The sequence below is a fragment of the Lynx canadensis genome, chromosome A1, assembly GCF_007474595.2.
Source record: "Lynx canadensis isolate LIC74 chromosome A1, mLynCan4.pri.v2, whole genome shotgun sequence".
NCBI lineage: Eukaryota > Metazoa > Chordata > Mammalia > Carnivora > Felidae > Lynx > Lynx canadensis.
This window is the reverse complement of record NC_044303.2, coordinates 226,481,110-226,496,567: the sequence shown is the minus strand read 5'-3', so window position 1 is coordinate 226,496,567 and position 15,458 is coordinate 226,481,110. Positions and strand designations below refer to the sequence as shown.

The 15,458-nt window shown below is 48.1% G+C and overlaps 1 protein-coding gene across 1 annotated transcript in view; it reads right to left on the bottom strand.

The window, feature by feature from the left end:
* The window catches only part of MYO10 (myosin X), a 207,524-nt gene that overhangs the window by 160,005 nt on the left and 32,061 nt on the right, over window positions 1-15,458 (bottom strand). The gene's annotated exons all lie outside the window — the stretch shown is intronic.

The window sequence follows — 15,458 nt, the reverse complement described above, 5'->3', positions numbered from 1 at the left end:
GTTACTCTCCAGGCCCGGACTGGCCGGCCCTCATTACCCTCAAGCGGAAGACAGCACACAGAAGGAAATGAGGCCTGAGCCATACAAGGGAAGCCCTCTGTGCCCACCGTGCTTGTTTTCGCGCTCAGATGACTTGGACAAAGCATCCGGGGCCACGTCCACTCAACACACGAAATGACCCAGCAGAACGACGTGATCCGCTCCGCCCTTTCTTCCCCCAAATTACTCAATAAATGCTTGGCGTAAAATGACCTGTGTGAACCCTGGCATCCCTTCCAGGAATTCCTCCAAAGCCTTTGCCAGGCAGTCCTAGAGAGTAGCTGAGGGACAACACTAAACTGTCCCTGGGGGGACCGGCAGGGGGCAGGACTACAAACCAAGTGGGGATGGTCTGAGACACCACTGAGAGAATCTCAAAATTCCATTGCAAACAGAATTCAGTATCACAGGTCACTTTTTAAAGTTACATCTTCTCTTTTTAAAAATTGTTCCATTTCTACGACATCGTCAAATGTCAAGGCAACCTACAGTGATACTCAGCTGTGCTCCTGAGTCGGGACGGTGATACAGTCTCTCCTGTGCAAGGAAATATCCGTGACCATCTGTCACCTGCTTAGTAGAGGCTGGAAGAAACGATCCCTGGAAATCCTCGGTTCTAAGATCCATAGCATTATTCCTTTTCCAGACAGATGAGAGGCCAACTATTTATTCTCAAAGACGAAGGAAGCCAGCCATCCCTTCTGCTGTCCTTCCGTGCTGTCCTTGACATCCTCCGGGTCAGGATGTCCCTCCCCACCAGCTTTCCTAGCTGGGCTGACATCCATTTTTCCCAGTGGGAGAGAGGAGCTGGTCTGCACTATCGATGTAAGTATCCCATGCGCTTACACTAACCTACTGGCCTCCTTCATGCTGTATAACCCACGTCCTGGGCTGCTTCTGTAGAACCCATTTCCTAAACGTGAATGATCTTGCGATCTTCCCAGAACTTTGAAAAAAAAGTCCCCGCTTTCAGATGTGAGACCATAATTAGAAATAGTATCTAAGAAGGACACCTGGGTGAATCTTAAGCATCAGCTCTTGGTTTCAGCTCAGGTCATGACCGCATGGTTCGTCCGATGGAGCCCCGCATTGGGCTCTGTGCTGACAGCATGGGGCGTGGCATTCTCTCTCTCCCCGCCTCTCTCTCTGCCCCGCCCACACACGTTCTCACACTTCCTCTCTCTCTCAAAAAGAAATAAAAATTGTATCTAAGAGAAAGTCTAAACTGTTTTTTACAGTAAAATATCATCCTTACTTTTGGAAATATTACCTGTGTGACCCATTATAAACCATATAAAAAGTGGGCTCATACAGCTGGCCATTCATTTTCTTTTATACTTTTCTGTTCTACCAAGTTTAAAATTTTTTTAAACGTTTATTTATTTTTGAAGAAGAGAGAGTGCGTGAGCAGGGGAGGGGCAGAAAGAAAGGGAGACACAGAATCTGAAGCAGTCTCCAGGCTCTGAGCTATCAGCACAGAGCCCAATGCAGGGCTCGAACTCACAAGCCACGCGATCATGACCTGAGCCGAAGTCTGACGCTCAACCGACTGAGCCACCCAGGCGCCCCTGTTCTACCAAGCCTTAGAAGACTATTCCTTTTAAATCAAATGTGGCATAACCATACGATGGAAAATTACCCAGCAATAGAAAGGAATGAAGTGCACACGTCGCAACACGGATGAACCTTGAAAACATCATGCTACGTGGAAGAAGTCAGTCGCGGAAGATTATTTGCAGGATTTCACTTACATCCAGAAGAGGCGGATCCATCGGAACAGAAAATCACTGCCTGGGGTTGGGGGCTGGGATGGGAGTGTTTAGGGGTGACAGCTAAGGGGTACAAGGTTTCTTTCTGGGGTAACCAAGTTTCCCAAACAGACTCTGGTGGTGGCAGTGACACAAATCTGTGAATATATTAAAAGCCGCTCAAATGTACACTCTTAACGGGTGAACTGTTGGGGATGCGAATCACAGCGCGGTACAGCTGTTAAAAGAAAAACCATTCCTTTTCATTTCAGACCACGGCTCAAACTTGCGAGAGTTATTAACTAATCATATCATATCCTAGGTGCTCAAACGTGGCTACAGTCTCTTTTCCTCTGTTAGCTAAAAGTAACATCTGCAAACTATTTTAAAGTCTCCATCAAAGATAGCAACGAGCCAATAATGGATACTTCTGAGTCTGACTTTCCTCAAAAGGCGAGAATTGTCTTCTCTATGGTATTTACATCATCCTACCATCGCGGAGAACGACCCAAACGGAAACACCCAAAATAAGTATGCAGATCAGGATGCTGACGTCTCTGCTCACTAGTGCTAACCTCCAGTGAATGTTTACGAGGCCCATGGACTGTTTGCTGAGGCAAGTCCTCTTCGATGTAAGGAGGAAAAACAAAGAATATATTTTTTTAAGTGAACGATCTTCAAACTTTAATTACGAACGTTAAGTCAGAAAAAAAAAATGCTAACATGGAAAAATCTGCTATTTTTTTTTAATTTTTTTTTTCAACGTTTTTATTTATTTTTGGGACAGAGAGAGACAGAGCATGAACGGGGGAGGGGCAGAGAGAGAGGGAGACACGGAATCGGAAACAGGCTCCAGGCTCCGAGCCATCAGCCCAGAGCCTGACGCGGGGCTCGAACTCACGGACCGCGAGATCGTGACCCGGCTGAAGTCGGACGCTCAACCGACTGCGCCACCCGGGCGCCCCTAAAATCTGCTATTTTAATGTCCCTGGTTGATCACTGCTCGGGGAAGGAAATTAGGTTAATCGGACAGGATTTGCCCTTCACAAAGGCATGCTTGCTGGCAATATGCCCCAGTGGCCTGATCTCTTTTGAGTCCTTCGTTACAAAAGCTTCCTGAAACTGAGGACAGCATATGTTCCAGGCCACGGTCACGGGAGCGAATGTTTCTCAGAATCACCCCGTAAACATCTGTCATTAGCTCCCTCTGCAAGAATAAAAGCAGATGCTTGGAGCAAGCCACTGTGAACTCCGACACGGCAGGAAGGTGGATACATTTCAGAACAGAAGATCATTCCAGAAGACAAAAATACTTGAATTCTCAAGGGCTGGCTACTCAGTTACCCTTAGTGGAAGACTTAAAAATACCATTACATTATTTAAAAATTATTACAAAAATGATTTGGAACGCCCCCACCGCAGCTAGATCAAAGACCAACTGGAACCTCTGAAACGAAGGCAGTTGGAACTTCTAATACGGTCCACGTGCTGAATTTGTAAATGCAATGTTGCAGTTTTATAAGGGATTGCACAAGCCTGCTCTGAAGCCTTCATCTAGGAAACCCTTGGGGGATATCTGTCCCCTCAAAACTTCCTATGAATATTCCAAACCATTATGACACCCTGCAGTGCGCACTGCAGTAATTTAATCCTAAACAAGTTCCCTAAAATGTACTGACACAGATTTTTGAAAACTATCAAAGGACCGTTGGAAATGAGGCATGTCAATGAATCACTGCAGCAAAGCAAAGGGAAGGGGAGGTTCGAGTCTACAGCTGGCCTCTTGTCCTAGAGAGCCTTGCTTAAGCTCCCAGATTCTTTTTTTTTTTTTAATTTTTTTTTAACGTTTATTTATTTTTGAGACAGAGAGAGACAGAGCATGAACGGGGGAGGGTCAGAGAGAGGGAGACACAGAATCTGAAACAGGCTCCAGGCTCTGAGCTGTCAGCACAGAGCCCGACGCGGGGCTCGAACTCACGGACCGCGAGATCGTGACCTGAGCCGAAGTTGGCCGCCTAACTGACTGAGCCACCCAGGCGCCCCATGCTCCCAGATTCTGATCAGGGCCAGGACTAGGGGGAGGCAGGTGGCCAGGGTGTACAATTTAAGGAGCAATCAACTGGGGGGGAGGGGGAGGGGAGGAGCATGCAAATTCGTCCTGACCCTGACTGAGTGCTTCTTTATATTTTGCACTGAGCACCAGGCTTACCTTACCTTAGTCCCGGTCCCCTTCCTGGTCACCAGCCCAATGTTCTCTGTACCCGGGTGGCACGGATAATGGCAAAAGGTAGCATATCAAACCAAAACGAACCGTCAAAAGCTTGGGGGGTCCTACCCACAGCTTCTAAATACAGAATCGCTCTCCTTCCTCTCTGCTTCTGGCATTTCCCTTAGAAAAGGAGGGCTATGTATTTGCCCGGAATGACAACTGGTTAACCATTTAATTGCTCTTCAATATTAGAAAAGGCATCGGGGAGGCACCCGGACGGCTCAGTCAGTTTAAGTCTCCGACTCTTGTTATCGGCTCAGGTCGTGATCTCACAGTCGTGGGGCTGAGACCCACGCTGGGTTTGCACTGAGCATGGAGCCTACTTGGGATTCCCTCCCTCCCTCCCTCCCCCTCCCCCACTAGCTCTCGTTCTCTCTCAAAAATAAACTTATATATAAAAAAAAAAAAATAATAGGCATTAGGTGTCCAAATCTGCACAGTAACTTCTGAAGGTTGTGTAAAGGCACCATCAAGTCATTTTTGCAAAACTTTTTGGAAATGTGCTGGGATATAATTAACACACAGCACACTGGCTTTCTTATTTTTGCTCTGCCTGGGAGTGGCTCTCCATTGACCACCACCACCCCTCAAATAGCCGCTTACAGACTAAACCATTAACAGGTGTTAGTATTTAAAACTAAGATGGCCAGACGGCGTCTCGTTTTTGACAAGACACCTTTCAAGAGTGCTTCCTTTATGGCTATAGCAGTCAAGAACGGTACCTGGACTGTGTGAGTGACCATCCGTGTTTTTAAAGAACATGTTCTGGGGAGAAGACTGTGTATGAGGTGCATTTAGGACACGGATTAAAAAAACACAGCAATCCATACATACAACCTAACAAGCCCTACAAACCAGTTCTCAAAGTGTGGTTCCCAAACCAGCAGCATCAGCAGCATCCGGGAGCCTGTCAGAAATGCACATTTTCAGGCTCCACTCGAGACCTGCAAATCAAACTGTGAGTGGAGACGCAGGATCCCGTGGTTTAACAAACCCTCCTTGGGGAGGGGTCAGGGGGAGTCTGATGTTCAGAGGCCTGTTCACTTCTGACAGCCGCTGCCCTACAGGGTAGCAGGAAACCTGGGTTTTGTCACTGATGACCTTTATCCTCGTGGGCAAGACATTTCCACCTCACAAGGAAAACAAAATGATGGGGCTTAACCACGAATCGATCTGCTAGTCGGGGTTCACAGCACAGACTCCTGCCGGCTGGTTGCCAATCCGGATTCCTGGGCCCCCCCTCCAGAGAGGCTATACCGCTGGGCCTCAGTAGGGGCCCAGGAATCTCCATGAGCAGCCCCTCAAGGGATTCCGGTTTATAGCCAGGACTAGAAGCCACTAGAAGGCCCTGGCACCAAATATCACATCAGAAGTAATTGGGGAAAATGATCCTTTAGATCAGGGTCAGCAAACTTCTTCCGCCAAGGACCAGAGGGCAAAAAAGCTTTTCCACCCCTCTAGGGTGCCGCTGGAGTCTGAAGGCAATCTCACACGACCAGTCAATGAATGGGGATGGCTGTGTTCCAACACCTCCTCATTAAATGTGAATTTCAGGTCACTTTCACGTGTCATGAAATACTATTCTTTTGATGTTTCCAAACAGTAAAAAATGTTAAAACCATTAACTTGTAGGCTCGTGGGCTATACAAAAACAGACAGCAGGCATCGGCCAGGGTTTGCTGCGGCCGCTTCACTGAACACTGGAGTAATTACACAAGCTTGGAGGTCAGCCGCGTGTTGGTGCACACACTTCAATGCAAACAGCTGCCTTCAGGAAAGCTAGATGGTGTTTTTAAAAACTGAAGTTTACTTTGCACACAGCAAAATACACAGCTTGAGGAACCACACAGAACACACTGAGCATTTCCATTACCTTAGAAAGTTCACGGGTGTCCCTTCCCAGCCAAAATTCCTAACTAACCACTTAGTTCGATTCCCTGCCTTTAACAGGGCGATGCAATTGGTTTGAAATAAAAACTGGAAGCTCGCGCTTTCACTGCTGCTTTTAGAAACCGACACTCCTTAGATGGAAGTTACTAGAATAGTTATCTGCCGGGCAGAAGCGCCCTTTCCTCCTGAATGTGGGGCAGCTGGTTGGGATTTACCCATCCCTTCTTTATGATGCCTCTCATCCAGCCCCGTGGGCTCCTTCCGGGCAGGATGGCAGGTGCACCGCTCGAGGAAAGAGGAAACAAGCCCCCTCCAGGGGAGACCGCCTTCACCCATCCCCACCCAGGGCTGCTCCGAACGCCGGGGCCCTTGCCCTTCCTTCACACCCCAAGACCCTCCCTCTCTTGAAAGAGAAACAGGTCCAGTTTTCCTCAGAAACAAATGTAATTCAACTGAGTTGTTTAAATTCAAGCCCATCACTGATGGCCTCCGTGCTCAAACTTGAGGAAGGGATTTCAGGGGGCGCCTGGGCGGCTCAGTCGGTTAAGCGTCCGACTTCGGCTCAGGTCATGATCTCACGGTTCATGAGTTCAAGCCCCGCGTTGGGCTCAGAGCCTGGAGCCTGCTTCGGATTCTGTGTCTCCCCCTCTCTCTGTCCCTCCCCTTCTCACACACTCTCTCTCATAAATAAACCTTAAAAAAAAAAAAAAAAAAAAACCAGGAGGGGGATTTCAGGAAGCTGCTTTACCAGTGGAATGTCTCCCCTGACAAATTAGAAAAACCTTCATTATATCTTCAGCTGGAAGGAAAAGTCCCCAAACACTGGGTTCTGTTCCAGACATAGAAGGAAAAGGGGGTGGGATTGTGGGTGAGGGAGATGGGGAGAATGAGAGAACCCAACCTGAGGGTCATGCCATCAGGAGCACAGCTCCTCCCCCTAGTCCCCTACCCCACAGGGCAGGGACCAGCCCCCTTGGAAGAAAACAGCAAATCAGACAGGGAGAGAAAGGTAAGGAGAACGGCTCTCCAATTCATCTCGGATCAATACACCCACGGAGTCAGCGGTTCCCTAACTTGAGGGCCAACAGAAACAGGTGGGAACCTTGTTAAAACACAGATCCCAGGGCCATCTTCACAGAAGTGGATCCAGGGAGGGGCCAAGGAAAATGCATCGGCGACAAGGGCCAGTAAGTGACTAGGAAGCAGCTAGTCAGGGAGGCGCACGTGTGGAGAAACACTGCACTCGAGTTTGGGGCACTTAATTATTGTTTTGCTTGTTCTGAGACAGAGAGAGAGAGAGAGAGAAGGTGAGAGAGAGAATCCCAAGCAGGCTCCACACTCACCGTGGAGCCTGACACAGGGCTCAATCCCACAACCTGGATCACGACCTGAGCCAAATTCAACGGACACTCAACCAACTGAGCCACCCCGATGCTCCCCGAGTTTGTGACACTTAAACCCCGAAGTCCCGCTCAAAAGGAGTGTCCAAAGCGAGACGGTGGGAGGAGAAAAGAGATGAAAAGCTCAAGAGCAGGTACTCCCTGAAGGGAGAGGAAGACGGACAGACAGAAGGGGCTGTAGTCAAAGACCGTGGGCAGAAGAGACCTTTCGCAGAACCACCCACGATGTCCAGGGAAGCAGCCGTGCGGGGGGAAAAGCCAGGCCTAGCAATGATGGGTTACGAGAGCATTTTCTAAGCCCAGTTTGCAAAAGGCTTTTTCAACAACTTTTGCCATAATATTCTGAGACGATGCTCATTCAGTGTGTGAAATAGTTCTGCACCTGGCTGCATATTAAACGAGGCACCCAAGAAGCTTTTAAAAAGTGTACTACGGCCTGAGTCCCAGCTGAGAGGCTGAATTCATCGTCTGGGGCCAGGGCTGAGAAGGACTCTTGTCAGAAGCAGCAGCACGGAAGCAAGATTGTGCACATCGACACATCAAAACAGAAACGTGTGGGTTTTTTCCAGACCTTTCTATTTCCCTAGAGCAATAAAACAAAACAAAAGCCACCGCAAAGGAGGGGTGGGGGAGGGGGCGGGAGAACCCGCCAATCTTGAAGAGTGACTTCGGCAGAAAGCTTCAGAAGTCATGACGAGGAGGAAGACCGCGGGTGCACCCCATCCCTGGGGCCCACAGAGAGACACGCCCCCAGCACAGCGGCCAGGACGGGAAGCGGCAGGTGGGAACACAGCCCCCTCACTTCAGTCTGCTCCTCGAGAAGTAACATACGGGGAAGACGTCTTGGTCGACTCTGGACCCAAGCCCCGGTTGCACCCCTCGTCACCGGCCAAGTGTGGACGTCTGGACAGGTCACTCCACCTACGTTCGGCCTCCAGAGCACTACCACGCGGCTGAGGATGCCTTCCCCACAGGGGAGCTGGGAGGACCAAGAAACACAGGTGGCTGGGAGGCACCAGCGCGGTTCCTGGTAGGGAGAGGTCACCAGGCACCCCCCTTACCATGCCAACCCTGCTGCGGAGAAAGCGGCTTAGAAAGGAGGTACCTCCAGAGGCGCCTGGGGGACTTAACTGGTTACGCATCCGCCTCGTGATTTCGGCTCAAGTCGTGATCTCGGGTTTCATGAGATCGAGCCCCACGTCGGGCTCCGCAAGCTCAGTGCGGAGCCTGCTTCGGATTCTCTCTCTCTCTCCCTCTCTCTTTCTCTCTGCCCCTCCTTCCCTTGCATACCCTCATGCGCTCTCTCAAAATAAACATTTAAAAAAAAAAAAGGAAAGAAAAGAAGCACCTGGGTGGCTCAGTCCGTTAAGCATCCACGTCGGCTCAGGTCATGATCTCCCAGTTCGTGGGTTTGAGCCCCGCGTTGGGCTCTGTGCTGACAGCTCAGAGCCTGGAGCCTGCTTCGGATTCTGCGTCTCCCTCTCTCTCTGCCCCCACTTGTGCTCTCTCTCTCTCTCTCTCTCTCAAAGATAAATAAAAACATTAAAAAACTTTAAAAAAAGAAACGTCGTGCCTCCTTTTTCCCACCACTTGCCAGGGAGGTGATCACGGGAAGAATGTGATCCTCTAATCCCACCACAGCGGCATCCTGGGGTGGACCTCTGAAACCGTGTTTAAAATTGGAATCAGGCAACAGGGGGCTTCTGCACCGCCCCAGTGCACTGTGGGTACCCGGGCTTTGTACACGGACTGGACAATCAACTCCCCATGTACAGCACAGAGTCTCTGGGAAAACTGGTTCCAAATTACAGGCCTATAAATGAATTTTTGGAATGGAATGCAACTTCGTCAGTCACACAGACAACCACCTGGATTTGTTTTAACAAACGGCCTCTGCTTTTTCTGCTGAAATTACAGCCAGTACTATCGGGTGCCATGTCTGATTCCTGCAGATAATCTGTAAACCGTCTTGTTTCCAAACAGGATCTTCACATGTATTTTTCACAAAATGATACTCATCGTAAGCAAATGGCATTTAAGTCTCCAAAATAAAAAAGTTAAAAAAAAATTTTTTTTAACATTTATTCTTTTTTTTTTTTTGGGAGATGGAGAGAGAGCAAGCAGGGTAGGGGCAGAGAGGGAGAGACACACACACAGAATCCGAAGGAGGCTCCAGGCTCTGAGCTGTCAGCACAGAGCCCGACGCGGGGCTTGAACTCAGAGACCGTGAGATCGTGACCTGAGCCAAGGTTGGCCGCTTAACCAACGGAGCCACCCAGGCGCCACCCCCCCCTTCCCCAACCAAAAATCAAGTTCTGATGTACTATTTTCTATTCACCTCTTCCAGTCATAAAATGTAACCTGGTCTGAGCTGAGCACATGGGATTAGTTAGTTATGTTCAGTTCATGGGTACCAGGAATGCAAGACAGCATCCTGCTAACCTTTAAGTAGGAGCGACTTAATTTGCCAAGCTAACCACAAAATCGAAAGTAACAACGGGACTGATGGCACAAGATGTCAACCCTTCTCTGCGTGCCCGCACATTAGCGCTGCTGGAAAAGTCTGGACGTACCGCAGGCTCACAGAGGCACAAGGAGAGTGTGCCACCCAGAAGCAGAGCCTGGAATCCCAAAGTCAACTGAAGATGAGAGGCACAGGCAGGTCAGAGGCAGGCTCAGCTACAAATAGACCAAGCCTAAAGGATGGGAAGAAGAGGCTCATTCCAGAGGAACCGAGGGGCCCAAGTCAAGAGAGATCCACAAAGGAGAAAAGGAAAAAGGCACCAATTTGACCCACCGAAGGAGGACAGGAAGCCAACGAAGGTCATGACCCATGGCAAAGGCTATACACATTCTCTGGGACAGAGGGAGAGAGACAGAGAGGGAGGGAGGGAGAGACAGAGGGAGAGAGAGAGAGCGCACGCGCGCGCACGTATTCAGCTAGAACCTCACTGGGGCCAATAAATACTACTAACAGCATCCAAGTCACTAGCCACCCGTCTACCTAGCCAGTGGTGGGGCCATGCAGGGTGGGGCCCAGCTGTCCAGTCCAAAGGGGATAGAGAAAACACCACGGTCTCAAAGAGTCAAAAATACCCTGGATTCTAAATCCACTTAAGCTGGATTCACATAAAGGTGCAAGGAGGCAGGCCCCCAAGACTGGATTCTTCTTAGGTCTTACTAAGGCATTTTTCACTAGTACTGGGAATATGGCGGGTAACAGCCCAGAGATGGTGTGCCCTCTTAGCAAGCTAAGGTTGGCAACGCTTGACACAGCCCGTGTGCCTCAGAATACCGGCACATCCTGTCGTGTTTATCACTGCACGTGGTTTCCCGTTCCAATGTAGATGTTGTTCAGGGCAGATGTGGACGTACATGGGATAACAACCTCAGGTTTCAAAATGCTGAAATTTACAATAGTGAATTCAATTTGCAACACACAGAGCCATGCAGATCAGCAAACATGCACATGTTTTCTTTCTGGAGCTAGGTTCCCTAATAAACAAGCAGATCCTTTTTTTTTTTTTTTTTTTTTTTTTTTTTTTTTTTGCTGTAGTCCTAGAGTGAAAATGAATGGAAACATTGGACTTTCCCTCTTTGAGCCACAAGACGCCAAACCAAATTCTTGGAAGAGTTCTAGAGAGGAAGACTCACGTGGCCTTCAGAGCGTAAAAACATTTTCTCACTGAAAACCAAGCACTTTGGACAAAGTGCATTTTGCTTGGGCTTCAAAGCAGGACTGAAAGTCCCAGCGGTGTTCAGTCTCTGGAGTGCAGATTTCTAAGAAACTCCCCAGACTGGCGTTTAATATCCAGCTCAGAGACGGGTATTTCCAGGACAAAGTAGCAAAATGTGGGAAACACACAGAGAATTTAAGAGTTTCCCAGCTCAATGCTGTATTTTTAACGCAGCTGCACTGTTTTGATTAAAATGACTTCCAAGAATAACAGATGGACCCATTCTAAAGTTTCAACAAAAGAAGCCAACACATCTGATTTTTAAAAATTATCTGTTACTTGTCACCAGTGTGCCCCTTTCTCCCCCCTTTTTTTTTAAATTTATTTATTTATTTTGAAAGAGAGAGTGAGGGAAGGGCAAAGAAAGAGGGAGACAGAGAATCCCAAGCAGGCTCTACACTGTCAGCACAGAGCCGCAGGGCTCGAACTCAACGAACTGTGAGATTATGACCCGAGTTGAAATCAAAAGTGGACGCTTGCTTAACTGACGGAGCCACCCAGGTGCCCCTCCCCTTACTTTTAGATGGCTATGCGGACACTTCCCTTTTGAGAAGGGAAGAGTCGGGACAGCACCATCCATCTACACGGGCACATCACGTGGCGAGTGCGGATATTGAGCAGCGGTCAGCATCTCCCCTAGGAACCTGGAGGCTACAGCAAGGTTTTCTTGACATGGTCTATTAAGAAAGATACAAACCAGAATTTCTAACGTGCTCTTATTTTCTGAAAGCAGCATAAGCAAGGGCACCCGGACAGTAGTTTAAAAATAAATTACACAGGGAGTTGGTGCTTGATGGGTACAGACTTTCTATTTGGGGTGACGGAAAAGTCTTGGAAATGGTGGTGAGGCTTTCACATATAATGTAGTTATTAATGCCAGCAAATTCTACACTTAAATATAGTTACGATGGTCGATTTTATGTTATGTATATTCACCACGATAAACACACCCTCAACAGGAGAGGAAAACCCAAACTCCGTTTCCAAAAAAAGCGTACCCCCGTTCATTTTTCTTTCCACTCAAATCTGGCTGTTCACGGCAGAAACGGATCATAGCAAATCATTTACACACCTGGAGAAAATGGAAACCCCAAAAGGGAATACAAATCTCGCAGCTCGTCACAGCTGTTAACAAACACACATACCCAAGAGCAACAGAATTTAAGAAGGCAGTCATACTCCAAAAGCCAGGGCTCTACACCGTGTTAGGGATACGCTGTGCCTCTTGACTGGACTGCAGAAACACCATCTTGTTCAACTTTGCTGGAAGCCACCAGGAAAACTCAATCTTTCATTCCACCTTCAAGTCATAAGCATCTCAATAAGCTACGGCACAAAACTGAAATAGCGGGTCACAAACACGTTCTTGGGCTGAACCACATGGAACCACCGACATTCAATCCTCTCGGCCAAGAGAAAGAGCGATTTCACATGGTTCAGCTGGACCCACAGGTTAATTCGGTTGGAAGCAGCCATTACGATACAAGGGACACTCGAGCCTTGAGAGGCCACAAGGGGCAAAAATGTAAGTAATCTAGGTTTCTTTCCTTTTGAAAACAAAAGAAGTAACCTTTCCCTCAAACTCTGTGCATTAATGCAAATCTTCCTCTCCACAAAAAAGGAAATAAGAAGGTTGAGAAGGTGATAGAATATACTTACATGACAACAACAACAACAATATGAAAGCAAGGGAATTCTGTCCAGTTGGCGGACTGGAAAACATCTGTACTGTCGTCTCAGAGCTTGGCCCTGAGACTCAAGGCACCCTAGTGACACTGCTTGTGCATCACGAATGCTGTCCCCAAATTCCTTTTCCTCCATCTTCCTAACTGTCTCCCAGCTGGTCTCCCCCTTCCCCTACCACTCATCTGAGTGGTCCTGGGGCGGGGAAAGGGGTGGGGGTGCCGGGCCACCCCACCTGGGGGGCCGCACCAACTGCCATGCACACAAAAGGAGCTGGCGGGAGGCCTCTTTCCGCAGGCAGCTGCCTCGACCCACAGCTGGCTTTGCACGTGAAGCCTTGTGGAATGCTGAAATCCAGGGCATTCCCGAGCTCTTGGGGGCCAGCTGGGCCGCGGGCTTCCTTGCAGACAAGATTTCTAACTCAGTTAAAATATCTAGAATCGACTACTTCCCGTTAGCAGTCAGATCCAACCTGCTGCCCCTGGAAATGAAATCACAGAGTTTTAGCCATCTACCTGACAGTGTGTGGGACCAGGGTCCTGTTTAGTGCTGTGCCACAGGAGACGTGCTGGGTCGCCCCACCGTCCATTCTCCAGCACTCAGCAGGCTTGGGGGAGATCTCCCCAGGACCGCGGAGAGGACACACGGAGTGCACGCAGGGAGAGGGTGTGCAGCACATGACATTCGAGGAGCACACAAAGACACCCAGGGGGGCAAAGTGAAGGGAAAACAGCAAAGAAAAGCAGCTGGACAGGGTAGAAAGTGTGTGAAAAGGACCAAAAATGTATCAAAAAAAAAAAAAAATCACTACACTAATCCATTAGTAAGTTTCACAAAACTGGGCCCAAAGTATTAATTCCAACCAGTCAAAACCAGAAGATCAAACCAAAAAGGTTAGAGACGGCTTTAAACGGGAGGTGTGATTATAAATATTTAGTAGTGTTGTCTCCTGCAGGGCCGGAGGAGGTCTGAATTTCCTGAGGGGCCGAGGACCGACTTGAGAGCACCAGGCAATCTAATGGCCTTTTTGTGAATTAATAAAATGAGAAGAATAACTTTTAGACCCAAATCTAATCATACTTACTGCAAGCAAATAAAAAGAGAAGGGCGAGGAGGAGGGCATTCATTTGTAGACTGGGGCCATTAAATCCCCAGCCAGGAAAATATTTCTGAAGACCCCATAGAGAGACAATGCAAACAAAAAACCCAACAGAATCACTGCAAAGAGTAATCGTCTTGATTAAGTTTACTGGGGTAAGTTAAATAACTACCCCTTAAAACACAATTAGGTAAATTATATCACTGTAAGCTTTTTCCCCGAGCAATCAAATTAGGTGCTTTTCAGAAAAGATAATAGAGCTTACTCTCAAAGTGAAAAATCTAATTTAGAACTTATCACTCAACTTACAACGCTCCTAGAGGGTGCTATACTGATTGCCTGTGCACCTCGTGGATGTTCCAGAAGTGTTCGAGGCTGTTCAAGGCTGCCTTCCATCCTATGCTTTCCTAAGAGTTGATCTTTTAGCCATACTTGTACCCTGCCAAGCCAGGGTGTTCTTCTGAGACTCTGTCCGCAGCTTAGCATCCAGGAAGTACAGGTGTACCTCGGAGAGATCGCAGGTTCGGTTCCAGACCACCACAGCACATCGAACATTGCAAAAAAAGTGACTCAAATGAATTTTGTGGTTTCCCGATGCACACAAAGGTTAAGTTTACACTACACTGTGGTAGCCACCAGGCCAAGAAGTGACTGCACTACCACAATCTACGAAGGCGACAGGCCTAAAAGATAACATACATACCTGAATGTACAAATACTTGCTAAAAGAATGCTAACCATCATCTGAGCTTTCAAGGAGTCAGAATCACGGGTCACCATAACAAACAGGAAAATGAAGAAGTCTGAAAACTCGCAAGAATTACCAAAATGTGACAGAGGCACAAAGCGAACAAATGCTGTTGGAAAAATGTCACCAACAGCCTTGCTGACGCTGGGTTGTCACAAACCTCCAATCTGAAAACAAACAACGAAAAACAAAAGAAGACACTAAAAAAGAAAAACAAACCCCAAAAAACAACCCACAGCACTGCAAAGCTCAGCAAAACGAAGTGCAATAAAACCGTGTATGCTTGTAAGTAACTTTCAGGGCAAGTGCTAACCTGCCCATGCGCGCGCTGCGTCCTCCACAGGCCACAACTATGCGTATGTTTCAACAAAGCCTGTTAGCATGTCTCTTGCACATTTCTTTTTCCATCTGCAAATACTTCCCGGCGAGGAGAGCAGAACGAGGAGAGCAGAAGTTATAAATCAAATGGGAACATTCTGGTCCTCTCTATTCCCTGGACCAACCTACAGTAGTTTAAGTTTTAGTGTGGAATGGAATTTTAAGTTAACAGTAAAACTATCTCCCTGGCAAAAAAAAAAAAAAAAAAAAAAAAAAAGGCTGAGCACGCGCACACAATTCTCAGCGACTCAATGAAATCAGAGAACGTGCCCTTCGGTGCTCTCACCAAAAACGACACACTATTATCATCTCCTAGCCAGGGTCCCTGAGGTCCCACTCAAGGATTTTAGTCACACATGGCTCTGCTGGGCTTCCCACACCAAACAGGACTCAGAAACTGCTTTGTGGTCCACTCGAGCATCATTTTGTGGCAGTTGGCCCAACCCGGCCATGCTCGGGGTGAAAAG